The sequence below is a fragment of the Triturus cristatus genome, chromosome 4_1 (genome assembly GCF_964204655.1).
Source record: "Triturus cristatus chromosome 4_1, aTriCri1.1, whole genome shotgun sequence".
In the NCBI taxonomy this organism is placed as follows: Eukaryota; Metazoa; Chordata; class Amphibia; order Caudata; family Salamandridae; genus Triturus; species Triturus cristatus.
The window spans coordinates 1,056,200,784-1,056,215,181 of record NC_140585.1 but is presented as its reverse complement, the minus strand read 5'-3'; positions in this window follow the sequence as shown (position 1 = coordinate 1,056,215,181).

Here is a 14,398-nt window from a genome sequence, read left to right as displayed (position 1 = left end):
TATTTTGTATGCTGATGTGCTTACTTTGAAAACTTGGAAAGGCAAAAAAAAGAAAAAAATGCCAATAAACAGATGTTTCAAAAAAGACAAATGGTTATTTTTACAGAACTCAGTGATGCTCATTGTATCGAGCTCAGGAGAATAAAACACTGAATGGGCACACCAGGATTTGAACCTGTGACATGGGGGTCGAACAGAGATCTGTGAAGTGACCCCTGAAACACCATATAATGCACCCCCAATATCCTGCCTTACATGCACTATAGGGACAAACCCTTCATGAGTTCACCTCAATAATCACATGAATTGATGTGGACCTGTACATCAAAATTCACTGTTAAATCAGCTTGAGCAGTTGTGATCTCTTTGCAACGCCTCACACAACCCTATAGTCTGACTTCCAATCCATTACCCAGGCAATTATCAATCCCCAAGTTGACTATGGCAATACGATACTGACTGCCACAAAAACATCACTGGTACCACTGAAAATTCTTTGCATGCTTAACAACAGGTACTAACAAATTTGATCCCATAACACAGGTGCTATGAGACCTTCATACGTAAAGATCAAATTCACACGTGTTTGCTTTACATTTAAAGCTCAGAAAGCAAAGGAACCCATTTGCATTCACCCTTGCCTTCCCACCTTAGATGGGATGGAAATTCTAACAAGTAAATATACTCCCTGCCTCGAAATGATACGAAATTCAATCATTTCAAATAAAAACTTAGCCACATCTAATTACTTTGCCAGTGCTGTCTTGTAGTTCCTAGGAACCCCCAGGACCTGCGGTTTTGGATGACCTAACTGAGGGCTTGGTGTCCCAACCACTTCTGGACATCGCCACAGGATATTTCAGCCATTAGACCAGTTAGTTCTACAGTGCCACCACCACCCCCTGTATTCTACAGCGGTGTAGGTAGTCTCTGGCAACCAATGAACATGAAAATCCTGATTTTTCAAGGAACGTGGAAAACAGTACAGTATGTTTTGCTCAGACACTCGTGTTTGATTTCTCTCAGAAATTACACAGGATGGCGCTTAGGACGTTTCAATAAGTATTTATTGGTCCAGCGATAGCTTGGGGTAAAACAAATGTGCTGCGACTATCAGGAGACAGAAGCATAAGAAAGAGATTGCTAGTACCAATATAGTAAATAGTAGGTACATTAATACCATAGTGCTAATAAGATGAACATAAGCAGTTAATTTAAAAACAGTAGCATTTGCATATTCCTAAAATGTGCGCTCTAAGTATTTTGCCTAAATGTACCTAGCCTAGATATTTAGGTGCATCCTGTATATGTGTATGTAGCCAAGAACCGCCTAGGGAAGAACCATCCCCCTTACCTGATGGTTAAGAACGAAGGATCCCGTCTCTGCTTCGAGGATGACACCCCGCAAGGGATGCCAGACCGTTGCATGTCGAAGATTCAGCATGAAGGACCCCGTGTCAGCTTGGAAGGAATTCTCCTCTGATTTGTAGGGGAGAGTGAGGGTCTTTTATTCTAAAGTGGTCACTCCAGGGTTTTTTCTAGAATTGATATGTTTTTAAAACAATCATGGATGTTTTGAAAACATTCATAAATGTTTTGAAAACAATCACAAAGGCTTTTCTAAACAACTGCGAACATGCACAGCTGGCCGTTGTCCGAGAATGAAAAAAGTTGTGACTCTTATACAGAATAATTCTGCCGTGCCTGGGGACATGTTTATGTACGTCAGGTACAGGCATTATGATACAATACTTAGAGCCCTGTGTTGAAGAGACAGGAGCAAGCTACTAGGTAAAAGGTCAAATGTTTATGTGTGGATGGGACACATTTATGTAAAACAGGGGTATACATGAGAGGACTAGCGTAAAGAACGTAACAGTGCAGCCCCTATTTCTTGAAACTCTCTTCCTGAGGACATCATTCTATATATTACATTAGCACACCCCAGAGAAAACAAAATACGAAGGGGCATATCAGCAAGCAGGCGTTAAAAAATTATCGCCGCTTTTGCGTCCGTTTTCGGACGAAAAGCGGCGATAATTTTATCGCCTTATCTGCAAGGTCACTCTATCGAGTGAGACCTTGCCTTATCTCCATTTCCCTTAAGGCCCATCTTTGCATCTCTAATGAGATGCAAAGTGGGCGTTCCTCCCCAGCATAATGGGAGAAATGTCGCTAAGCGACATTTCTCCTTTTATCAAGCCTCACGCAAAGCAGCATAGCGACAGGAAAAGTAGCGATAGCCTCTGTTATCTCTACTTTCCTTACGCCTGCTTTGAAACTGACTTAGCCATGATATCCTATGGAAGGTGGATATCATGGCTAAGTATGTGAGGCCCTATCAGCAAGCTATCGCCAAACTCCGTGGGATTATCGCTGGGTTTCGAGCGATAATCACACGTTTGGCAGTTAGCGCTAGGATTTTTATCGCTTTTGAGATAAGCGTTGCTAATAGCACACTATCTCAGCGATAAAAAATCCACGCTAGCCGGCGATAATTATCCTAGCGCTAAGTGCGCTTAGCGATAATTATCGCCGGTTGTTGCTGATATGCCCCTATACTCTTTAACATGCATCTATATGTCACAAAAATTGTATTTTCCACTCACCGAAATGAACCGCATTTATTGTCTTCTGTAAAATACCTTCATTAAACTCCTTTTTCCCTCAGGTTTTTCGGCTCCCATCCTCTAATTATGAAACAATGTTACTTATATGTTTTAATTCTCTAACTTAATTGCTAATACACAAATAAATGTAGTCCTGAGACCATCCTTCAGGATAATATGTTTCACTGTAAAGAGACCCTAAGGGTAATGCATCACTAAATAAAAATCTTAAACAGATAAATAAATAAAGTATCAAAGGAGACCGATAATACGTTACTCTCAGCACCACATATATATTTTGTTCTACTGTAGGTCTAACATGGCAAAAATTGTTCTACAGGAGAAAGGGGTATGGAATATGGATATGTCAGATTGTGACTCTCTCCCATCTTGCTTTTGCTAGCCAAATTCCTTCTTATGTGTAATCAGAGTTACATAGGTACCATTGCTGATAAAGGTGGGGTTGGCAGTGGTCTCCTTGGGTGCCATCTTGACATCTTCCTTACCCATACCAGTCTCTGCATCCTCAGTGACCAGAACATGCGAAAAAACCAGTCTTTCTTGGCACAGCCAAGAGCCATTATAACAAAGCTAGAAGCTCTCAACTTCCCTCAGAGGTGTGAGTCACTGGAGACTCACAAAAGTCACACACTTAATGCAAGCCTCGATCAACTCGGACTTGTCACAATCACAGTGAATTAACATAACTTCTAGAGCAATCACCACCTCATGTCTTTCACTCTCAAGCTCATTTCAAGAACAAATGGTACCACAACACTGACATCAACCACCTCACAACACTTAAATTAATTAGATCTCTATGTACTCCATTTTCACCTCTCAGCTCTCTCCCCACCTCACTAAATAAAACAGAATGATTCAGCTGTAAAATTGGCTCTCCTAAACCTTCAACAAACTCATCCCTCTGAAATCATGAATACATCCTGCTCAACATAGATGTCATAGACCCTGCAACAATTAATATGATTAAATCACAGATTGCAACACTTCCACATCAATGGAAGAAATCCAGAAATGCACACAACAAAATCCACCTGCACAGATTCAATAAGACCTACAAATACTCCATCAAGAAAACAAAAATATTGCACTAACTGGATCTTCACTGCCAAGTGCCCCATAAGAGAACTACACTGATCCGCACAGACATCTACAAATCAGAGTGCACCATCACAAACATTCCTCAATCTGAACATTAGTGTAACTCGATCACAGACCACTTTGTTGCCAAAACTGTGAAACTAGAACTTCTTCTCACTAATAAGATGCCAGGTTTGCAGTCATTATATGCTAAAATACAGTAGATCACAGTGACACACAGACATCCAACACATGGTTATTTGAAAGAAAGTCCTAGAACTGGATTTATTTGATCTGGACAAGGCTAGTTGCGCTGCAGGTTTACCTACAGGCCACTACCCACCCCAAACCTCAAGAATACAATCTTATGTAAGGCTGCCACAACCTTTGACCTGGACAAGGCTAGTAGTGCTGCAGGTTTACCTACAGGCCACTACCCACCTCAAACCTCAAGAATACCATCTTATGTAAGGCTGACACAACAGCACTGATGATGTTAATCAACAAACCCTTACCATCATTTACCTTTTTCTCACCACTGAAGACAGCTTACAGATGACAGCTTCTCAAGAAATACAAAAAGAGCAATTGATGGACAGAATGCAGACCAATGTCATAAATTCATCTGAGTTTAGAGATTTGGGCCTAAATCCATCGTTTTTTTGCTCCCATGCCATTCCAGTTTGAACCCAGCCATATGCAAATCAGTCTTGACCCTGCGCCCAATGGGAACAGTCCAGCCCGAACTGCCAGGCCAGGTCCTCCCTGGACTGGAAACAAGCATCCTAGGACCGGTTTCGGGATTTCATCAATCTTCAGCCAGGATAGCTTGACTCCAGTGACATGGAGAGCACGGGACCCACGTCTGAGCATACCCATCCCACTCAGGGTGACAAATGCAAAAAGAACAATTGATGGACAGAATGCAGAACAATGTCATACATTCACCTCAATACAGAGATCTGGGCCTAAATCCATCTTTCTTTTGCTCTCCATGCCATTCCAGTTTGAACCCAGCCATATGCAAATCAGTCTTGACCCTGCACTCAGTCAGTCAGTGAGAAAAGCTTTATTCGGTAAGATATTCGCAAACCATAAAAGCATGTACAATTGTATATTTGAACATTAGTACTATGGCTATAAACCAGAAAAAAAACTGCAATTTATACAATTTAAAAAGAGCTTTTAAAAGAGGAAGAGAGACAAATTTGTTAAAAAATATACGGTTTCACCCGCGATGTCCTGGTCTTGTACAAAATAGGCATCTTGGGTGCATAAATAATCAATTGATAGTCGTTATTCTCTTGTATAATCGGATTTACTTTTATAAAAATAGTTAAAATGCTTTCCCTGAGACAGTGTGAAATCTAGAGATTTGTTCTGTGTCGTGCACAAAATTTTAAAAACTTGATCATGTTCATCACCAACAGTTCCGTGTCTAACATTTGGAAAGCCAAAAGGTCAGGTCGGCATTGTTTTAAACCCAGGAGTTTCAACAGAGGAATCAAGTACAGCTTTCTGGCTTCAGCATAGAATTTACAGAACATGATTACATGCAAGGTAGACTGGGCTGAGGAATCGTCGCACGGACAGTGAGCCAGTTGTTTTGACCAGTCGTTTACCTCTGGAAAGGTAATTAAGTGATGGAAAACGTTAAATCTGAATCTTGTGAGTAAGAATTTATCGTAGGTACTCAGGTTCAAAGACAGGTATGGCTCAATCGTGTCTGTTGTTTGAATTAGAAGAGCGTGCTGTGCAGAAGTTTTATTTACTTCTAAGGCCAAGCGTAAGTCAGCCAGATGGTTTAAGCAGTCATCTCGCAGTTTCTTTCTGGGGATCGCATTTAAATCCTGCGGGCTAGAGTAAAAATGGTCGCATCCGAAATCTTGAAAACATTTCTTTATGTATTGTAACCAGGTGATTTTTAACCCGTTATCTAAATTCATGCAGTTTTTAACAAGTGCCTGCGTAAATTTTAGTTCCGGTGTGGTCCAGATGCGATGCCATAAAAGAATTGGCTGCATCCAGATCACGTCTGTGATGTACGGGAGGCCCAATTCTGTATGGATAGAGTATGGGGAAGTGGACGAAGGGACGGGCAATAAAAATTTCAGAAAATTGTTCTCTGTTTTTTGGATCGGGTCCACTTGAGCGTTTCCCCAGATCCCTGCCCCATATATAGCCGTGCTGAGGCATCTTGCATGATAGATATCAAGCAGTTCTTTTGGTGGTCTTTTTCCGAGCCTCCGTGCGAAAGCAACCAGTGACATGGTTGTTTTTTGGAATTGGAGCTTTCTCATCTCTATGGCCCTTTTCCAAGTACCTTTGTGGTCCACTATAACTTCCAGGTATGGATAGGTGGTTGTGTTTTCTATTCTTGTTTTGTTTAGGTAGATGCTGTTTCCCATACAGATTTTCTTCCCTGATGTCATAATAAATGTTTTTTTTACGTTCATTTTTAAGTCCAGTTGAGCCATGAACTTTTCGTATCTGTCTAGGGAGCGTCGTAATTCAAGAGGGGTACGAGCAATTATAACTGCATCGTCCGCGTAAAGCAGAGTGGGGATCGGGCGTTTTTGAATTTGGGAAAGGTTCTGGCATCCCTTCAGCATAGCTGCTTCTAGCCCTTTGGTGTATAGGGTAAAGAGAAAAGGGGCGAGAACGCATCCTTGCCTGACTCCCCGCTCTACCCTAAACGAAGATGTTAACTGCCCCCCTGAACCGTATCTTACTTTTGCGGTTGCGTTTGAGTGAATTTCTCTGATGTAATTAACCAATTTAATATCTGCCCCCATGTCAGTCAGTATGCTCCACAGTTTATTATGTACCACACAGTCAAAGGCTGCGAGGAGGTCTACGTATGCCATGCAAAGTCTGCCACCCTTTGTTTGGACATACTTTCCTCTCAGTAATGTGAGGTTTAAAACCTGTTCGATGGTGCCTTGTCCCTCCCTAAAACCGTACTCAAGGTCAGAGATTATATTATTTGTATCTGCCCAGCCTTGGAGACGTTCCAGGAGGATTCGTCCGACTATTTTATCTAGCGAATCCAGTAGGGTTATCGGTCGGTAACATGTCGGGCAGTTTCTGTTGCCCTTTTTGAAAATTGGAACGAGAATAGAATCTGACCATGAGTCAGGTAATCCCACCTTGCCCATTGCTTCTAGGACGTTAAGTAGTAAGGGGGCCCAAAGGTACGTATTTGATTTATAGAGGTCCACGGGGACCCCGTCAGGGCCTGGGGCCTTCCCATGTCTGCTTGTGTTTAATGCTAAGGTGACCTCGGAGAGAGTAAAATCTAGTTCTAGTGGACTGGTTGAATTCGTTAGATGGGTATATTTCTGTCCTCTCGTCCCTGCTGAGACGGAGAATATTTCTGAGAAGTGAGTTATCCATTCTAACTCCGTAATGGTTGTTTCGATTAGGCCACTATCTTTTGGGCCTAAAAGAAAGGAAGAATTAACAACCTCCCAGAAAGCAGTAGGGTCTTTATTTTTGCAGCTATCATGTAGGGCTGCCCAATGTACCTCTTTTAGTTCGTTCTTTCGAGAACTTATGGTGTTGTTATATAGTTTCCTTGCTTGTGACACCTCTACTCGATCTCTTGGTGATTTTTTTAAGGCTTTTTAAATATTTGTATGACCCTGCACTCAATGGGAATAGTCTAGCCCAAGCTGCCAGGCCAGGTCCCCCCTGGACTGGAAACAAGCATCCTAGGACCGGTTTCGGGGTTTTGCCACTCTTCAGCCAGGATAGCTTGACTCCAGTGGCATGGAGAGCACGGGACCCACGTCTGGGCATACCTGTGCCACTCGACATTACAAATGCAAAAAGAACAATTGATGGACAGAATGCAGAACAATGTCATACATTCACCCTAGTACAGAGATCTGGGCCTAAAGCCATTGTTTTTTGCCCCCCATGCCATTCCAGTTTGAACCTAGACATATGCAAATCACTCCTGATCCTGCGTCGGGCTGGACTGTTCCCATTAAGTAAAGGGTCAAGAATGATTTGCATATAGCTGTGTCTGAACTGGGGTGGCGAAGTGAGATAAAGAATGATGATGGATTCAACCCAGGTCTGTGACTGGGGGGGAGTACCTGAAATGTTTCAGCACTCCGTCCATCATCTCCTTGTGTTTGCCTAAATCCTCAAGAAAAACATTCTCAATTCATCAGACCTATCAGTTACTGACCAACTGCGAATGACCCGTTTATTGAAAAAACTGGTCAAAAGTGCAGCATTCTCTCTCATCTGCAGCTTTCTTGAGGAAAAAATCAAACTAGGTTTCAAACTGAGAGAGAAAATGTATCCACCCTGATCTCCATCTCAGACTGAGTAGAATGGCATAGCTGCATTTCTTCTATTGGGTATGTGCACCATGAAAGTTTAAACTCCATCTTGCTTCCCACGTTCACATCACCACCTTTCATGCCATATTCACGTCACCATCTTTCCTCATCAACCAGGCTTACCTTACGGATCAGTCATCTCCACACTTTTCTTCAATTTCTTGGTCAGCCCACTGTCATATCTTAAGAAATCATTCACCTGGACTTCCTACACCATTGCCGTTGTCACCAAGATCATCTTAAAACTGGAAAATTCCATGGATCGTAATAGAACAATACTAAGCCAATTCCTGTGAGCCATTGACCAAGTAACAAGGGTTAATCATCCTAATCACAATTCATTAAAAACAGACATCCTCACTATGAAGGGATGGGTCGAAATAAGGCTTTGGAGGCTTCGCTGTTTTATGCATGATGGCTTTTAATCAGTATTTCATAGACACATATAATAAGTCTGGTGACGGCGAGTTGGTGGGTGGAGAAAACCTCAACCAAAACACTACTAAAATCCTTGAGTATGCTTAGGCCGGTGGAGTACATCAGATTAAATGTGGCCTCTGGTTTGGATATCCTTCACTGGTTTCTTCTTTTTTATCTGTTTTAGTTCTCGCAGCTTGCAGGCACCGAGATCCCTCAAAAATCCAAAGGAGGCCAGGTACGTAGTAGGCAAAATGACAACTATTTTTCTGCCAGGTGAGAAGAGTGGTCTCTCCCTTCTCTTCTTTTTTTAAAGTTTCCTCTGGCCAGTCACCAATCTACAAGTATATCTTGATTCTGGTGCTTCCCTGAGCTTATTGTTGTGATTTCTCATGCTTCCATTCTATACAGTTCTCTTGGGTACTTTATTTAATGCCCTGTTCCCTTCACCAACACTGGTGCTGTTTTACGATAGCCTTGTTCTTTGCTCACCATCCCACTCAGGTTTCACTTCACCTTTTTCCCCTTTGAAAGATAGCAGAGTGAGAAAACAACAGTTCAAACACCCACAATGTCATCCCTCTCCTTTCTGAATTACCCATCGCACCTATCTAATCACCCGGGCAGCTGCAACTATCCTAAGTTGTGGTGGACAAGTCCGTGTTCCTCAGATGCAGCCACCATTCCTCTGTTCAGGCATCTTCATTCTCCACCTTGCTCCTCACCTCCTGCGCTCCTTGGCCAGGCTCGGCATCCGGGTCTCTTGCTGCTTGTCAGGCCTCCTGTGGATAGTCATGCAGCTCCTCTCACCATACAGGGATGTCCAGCTTTGATCCGGTCTCCTTTTAGTCCTCACATCCTCTTCTCTATGTTACCTCTCTATTTGCTTCGTCATAAACCTTTCTAATCTCTCCCATGCCTCATCCCTGTGTGCGGTAATCCTACTTTCCTATCTTTTATCTGTCTTTGCCCTTTCCCCTCCTTTCCATCTAATTCATTTTATTTTCTCTTTCTACGGTCTTTCCATCTTTCCTACGTACTAGGGAGCAGTGATCCAATTTGCAGGTAAGTGAATTTTTATTTCCTCTGTTTGTTCACATCTCTCCTCCCTTACTTTAGTCTCCTGAAGAAACTCATCCCTGGGATATCAGGAAAATAAATCCTCATTTGTCTGTGTTTTTCCTGTTGGTGATGGGTTTTAAATCTGACAGCTGCAGGGATAGAAACCATGGAACACTCTGGCATTTATGCTTTTATTTTTGGACATCCACACCAAAGGAGCATGATCGGTGTATAGGTCAAACTCCCTTCCATCTTAATAATATTTGAATCTTTCATCGGCCCATTTGATGGCCAATGCCTCTTTTTCCACTATAGAACAATTGTGTTCTCATGGGAAAATTTGCGGGCTGATATAGAGCACAGGTTTCTCCCATTCTCCCGACCCTCCTGATCCAGTTTAGGTAATACAGCCCCGAGACCTACACCTGACTCATGTGTTTGGAGGATGAACTTATTTATGAATTCAGGGGACTGAAGTACAGGATCAGAAGGTGATAGATACTTTAATAAGTTAACAGATCGTTTAACCTCTGGAATGATTCAAGAACTATGGGAGAAGGACGCATTAGCTCCTTATACACTTCTTTGGTTTTCATCAATCAGTTGGTGTGAAAATCAGGAAATAAACCTGCAATAATACCCCACCAGACCAAGAAATGTTCTGAAATCTTTTTTGTCTGGGAAAATGGGACCTGCAATATGGCTGATACATTCTCTTTTTGAGGCTGTAGGACTCCCTTTCCTAACAAATACACCAGTTATTTCACTTCTTTAGCAACTAATTAACTTCTCTTTGGGTTCACCTTCAAGTCCACCTCTTTTAGGGCCATATGTAGGTAAATTACATTTACCGATTCTTAAATACCGAATTTTACAGATTCGGTATTTATGAATCGGTAAATGTAATGTAGGTAAAAAAATACCGATTCGGTAAGTGTCGGTATTTTAGAATCGGTATTTACCGATTCGGTAATGGTAACCTGTATCTCATTGATTCCTATGGGCCAGGAGGCCCATAGGAATCAATGGGAAGCCAGTTACCATTACCGAATCGGTAAATACCGAATCGGTAATGGGGGGAGCTCAATCAAGGGTGGCAGGGTGTCACATTGACACCCTGTTGCACCCCTGATTCCTGCATGTGTGCACATGTGGCACACATACATGCCCTGAGGGCATGTGTGTCTGCCACATTGCACACATCTAAGGGCCAAATAATACCTTAACTGAGACATTCGTCATTTACCACCAACTTTCAGTTGGTGGTAAATAACGAATCCCCACACCCACCACACACTCCCCCTACATCTCATTTCTGTATTCGGTATTTACCGAATCGGTAAAATTACCGATTCGGTAATTTTACCGATTCGGTAAATTACCGAATACAGAAATGATCCCCCTACATATCAAAAGCCTAAATACCGGTCGGTAACGGTATATTTACCGAAAATCGGCCGTTACCGACCGGTATTGGGCTACCTACATGAGGCCCTTAGTGTAGGTAATACTTTCCTTAATATCCTAGATGTTCCTCCCATCACTTGACATGAATTGTGATATCATCAATATAAGCCTCACTATATCAGGAGTGTTCTTGTAGTACGATTTTAATACCATTAATTGATATAACCCCCTAGCGTGAAGAAAGCTGTTGTCTCTTTGTCTTTCGTGGTGAAGGGTATTTGCCAATACCCTTTACATAAATCCAGGGTACTAATATATTGAGTATGTCCTAGCCTCTCAGTCATCTTGTCAATACGAGTTATGGGATGCATGTCAAATTTTGATATTTTATTTACCTCTCTAAAGTCTATGCAAAAGCATATAGTGCCATCTGATTTTAGTATTAGAAACACTGGGGTGTTCCATTCACTCCTGGAAGGGTTCGATTACTCCTAATTTCAACATATTCTGCACTTTCTCCTCTGTCACCTGCCTTCAAGCTTCTGGTATGCAGTAAGGGTTTAACCTGATTAATTTCCCAGGCTCTGTGGTGATTGAATGCTGAATAATAGGTGTATGGCCTGGTGTGGTTGAGAATATATTGGAACAGGATTCCAAACAAGCATACAATTCTTTTGTATTACAGAGCATGACAGAGATTGGTGAATCACTAAAACCAGCCCTCAAGGCTAAGAATTTGGGAGTATGGTTCGACAACAAATTAGCACTCTCACATCAGACAAATCCCATTGTCTCCGCCTCCCACTTTCTTATCAAGAAAATAAGGAAGATCTTTCCTTACATCCCCGCGGACACTAGGAAGACAGTGATAACATCGCAAATCCAGTCTAAACTGGACTATTGCAATGGGCTTTATTTGAACATACAGAAGCAATGTTTAAAAAAGCTTCAGACTGTTCAAAACACAGCGGCTCGGCTGCTGGTCAACATTCCTAGGCACAAATCGGTATCCAAAGAGATTTGTGGCCTGCACTGGCTCCCTGTATCACAACTTATCAAATTCAAGGCCCTGTGTCTGGCATACAAATCACTGAACCACACAGGACCTTCCTTTCTTCAAAATCTCTTTGTCTGGTATGAACCAGCCAGACAACTTCGTTCCACAGGGGCCAGACTCCTGACAGTACCTAGAATTCGATCATCTCACTGGGGCGGTTGCAGCTTTCTCTACGGCACCTCAAAACTCTAAGTGAGCTCAGAAGTGCTAGCTACCTCACCATCTTTAGGAAAGGGCTAAAAACCTGGTTATTCTAGAATTAGACGCTTGGTCGGGCCTACTCTGTTCTCATCGTCAAGACACCCCCGGGTATTCATGCACTTTATACATCCCCTTAACATTAACATTAACTTAACTTGAGATCTACAAACTGCAAGTCCACCAGTTGTTTTTTTCCATTCCTCATGTGTATAAGTTTGGTAGGGGCCCTTCCAATTTCTGTAAGAATTTTGTGTGGTAAACCTGTGTTTCCCCATATTATTTTCACTTGTGGGTCATAAAAGTAACACATAATCCCCTTGTCAAAAGGTCCTCAGTTTCGGCATTTTATCGTATTGCTCCTTTTGTACCTGTTGTTGGTGTTCTAGGGTTTGTGTCATGATTTCTCCAATTTCCCTTATTTTGATTTTTAAATGACTGACATATTCTAAAATGTTTTAGGATTCATCTTTCTCTTTCTACCATGCCTCTCTTGCATATCAAGCAAGGTTTGAGGTTTCCGTCCGAACAATAGTTCGAACTGAGAATTCCCTTTGCTACTTTGTTCTTTGCGTAGTATGGCGATCAGAGCTTAGGGAGCATTTTTTTGTCTTCATTTCCAACAGCTTTTTAAGGGTGGGTTGAGAGTGGCGTTATACCGCTCGAAAAGTCCATTCATTTGGGGTGAATCTCCTTTGGGAATCGGGCCCTTGAAAAGATTCCTACCATGGCCATTGCAATCTGGGTGGTATTTGGTTTATGTAGGGGAACCGCTTCAGGATAACTTGATGCATAATCCACCATATCTAAAACGAACTGAAAACACTTCTGGTGGGCAACAGAGATCCTACCATATCCATTCTGACTCTCATAAATGGTTCCGCTATTATGGGCAAAGAGCATCAAGGTGCTCTAGGGGGAATGTATTTACTATGCTTTCGACAAATTATACATTCCCTACAATACTTTTTGATGTGTTTGAAAATCCCAGACCAATACAATTGTTCCAGTATTGCCGTTTTTCCCACCAACGGGTCCCCCCAGTAAATGACTGTGTGCTAAATACATGACATTCTCTGCGTAGTAGTCCATTGAGTATCAGAAACTGGTGACGTACTTTGATGCTATCTTCCTCATTTGCAGCTCTCACCCAATCTTCCTGCAAAAGGGGATCCTCTCTCTGAACTGCTATGAAGTTCTTAACAGAGTCCCAAATCACCCACTCCTTCCAGATGGCGAAATTGGGCCTATTCTTAATGTTTTACCTCTTTTTCCTGCTTTTTCCTTTCCTGCACGTTAGAGGTAGGCCATTCACTATTATCCATTTAGGGAAAAGGAGTCTCTTCCCAACAAGAGCCACCTTTTCCTGATGACTCTTAAACCAAGGATTCCAATTTTGGAGAATCAGTCAGACAATAAGTAGTTCTGGGAGTTGAGAAGTTAATCCCACCTTATGGGGAATTGGTGTTTCTTCATTCTTTTGTATTTCGATTTGAACGACTGGATAGTTATTTGTAATAATCCCTTTCAGTGGTGGTTGTTCCTCTTGTCACATTTGATGCCTGATCACTGTTTGGCAACATCCTTTGTCAATGAGAGCTTTACAGAACTGTCATTGACTCTCAGGGAACAGTGATAACAGGTCTCCCCCTCCTTGCTTCCAGACAAAATTGGCTTAAAAATGCCAATCTACAATGGGTTTGGGCTCTTGGGGCAAAATTGGGCTATGTGGCCCCACCCTCCACAATTAAAACATTGAAGTCATTGGTTTACGGTTGTATTTCCCCCAATTGTAAACTATGCTTTCCCCTTCAGTTTTTTGGTCCCATCGATTTCAAATCCCTTGTCAGCCAGGGTTCCTCTCCCCTTTGACTCTTCCTTTCTGACCCTCGTGGGCCCAGTTATAAGCCTCCACAATTTTCACCCCTGTTTCCATTGTCACTTTGTTATGCTCTTTTACTCATTTCAGGACAGTGGGATAAAGAGAATTTAAGAACTGTTCTAAATATATTTTTTCTAATATTTCTTCTTTAGTTGCAGTTTCGGGCTTCAGCAGCCTATCCATTAGGTCTGTAACCCTGTAATACAATGGGGTTTCATAATGACGTTCTTTCACTTGAGGCAACCTTATCCAATAAGTTTCTTCATCAACCCCCAGTTTTTCTGGGATAGATTTTTTTATATCGATGTAA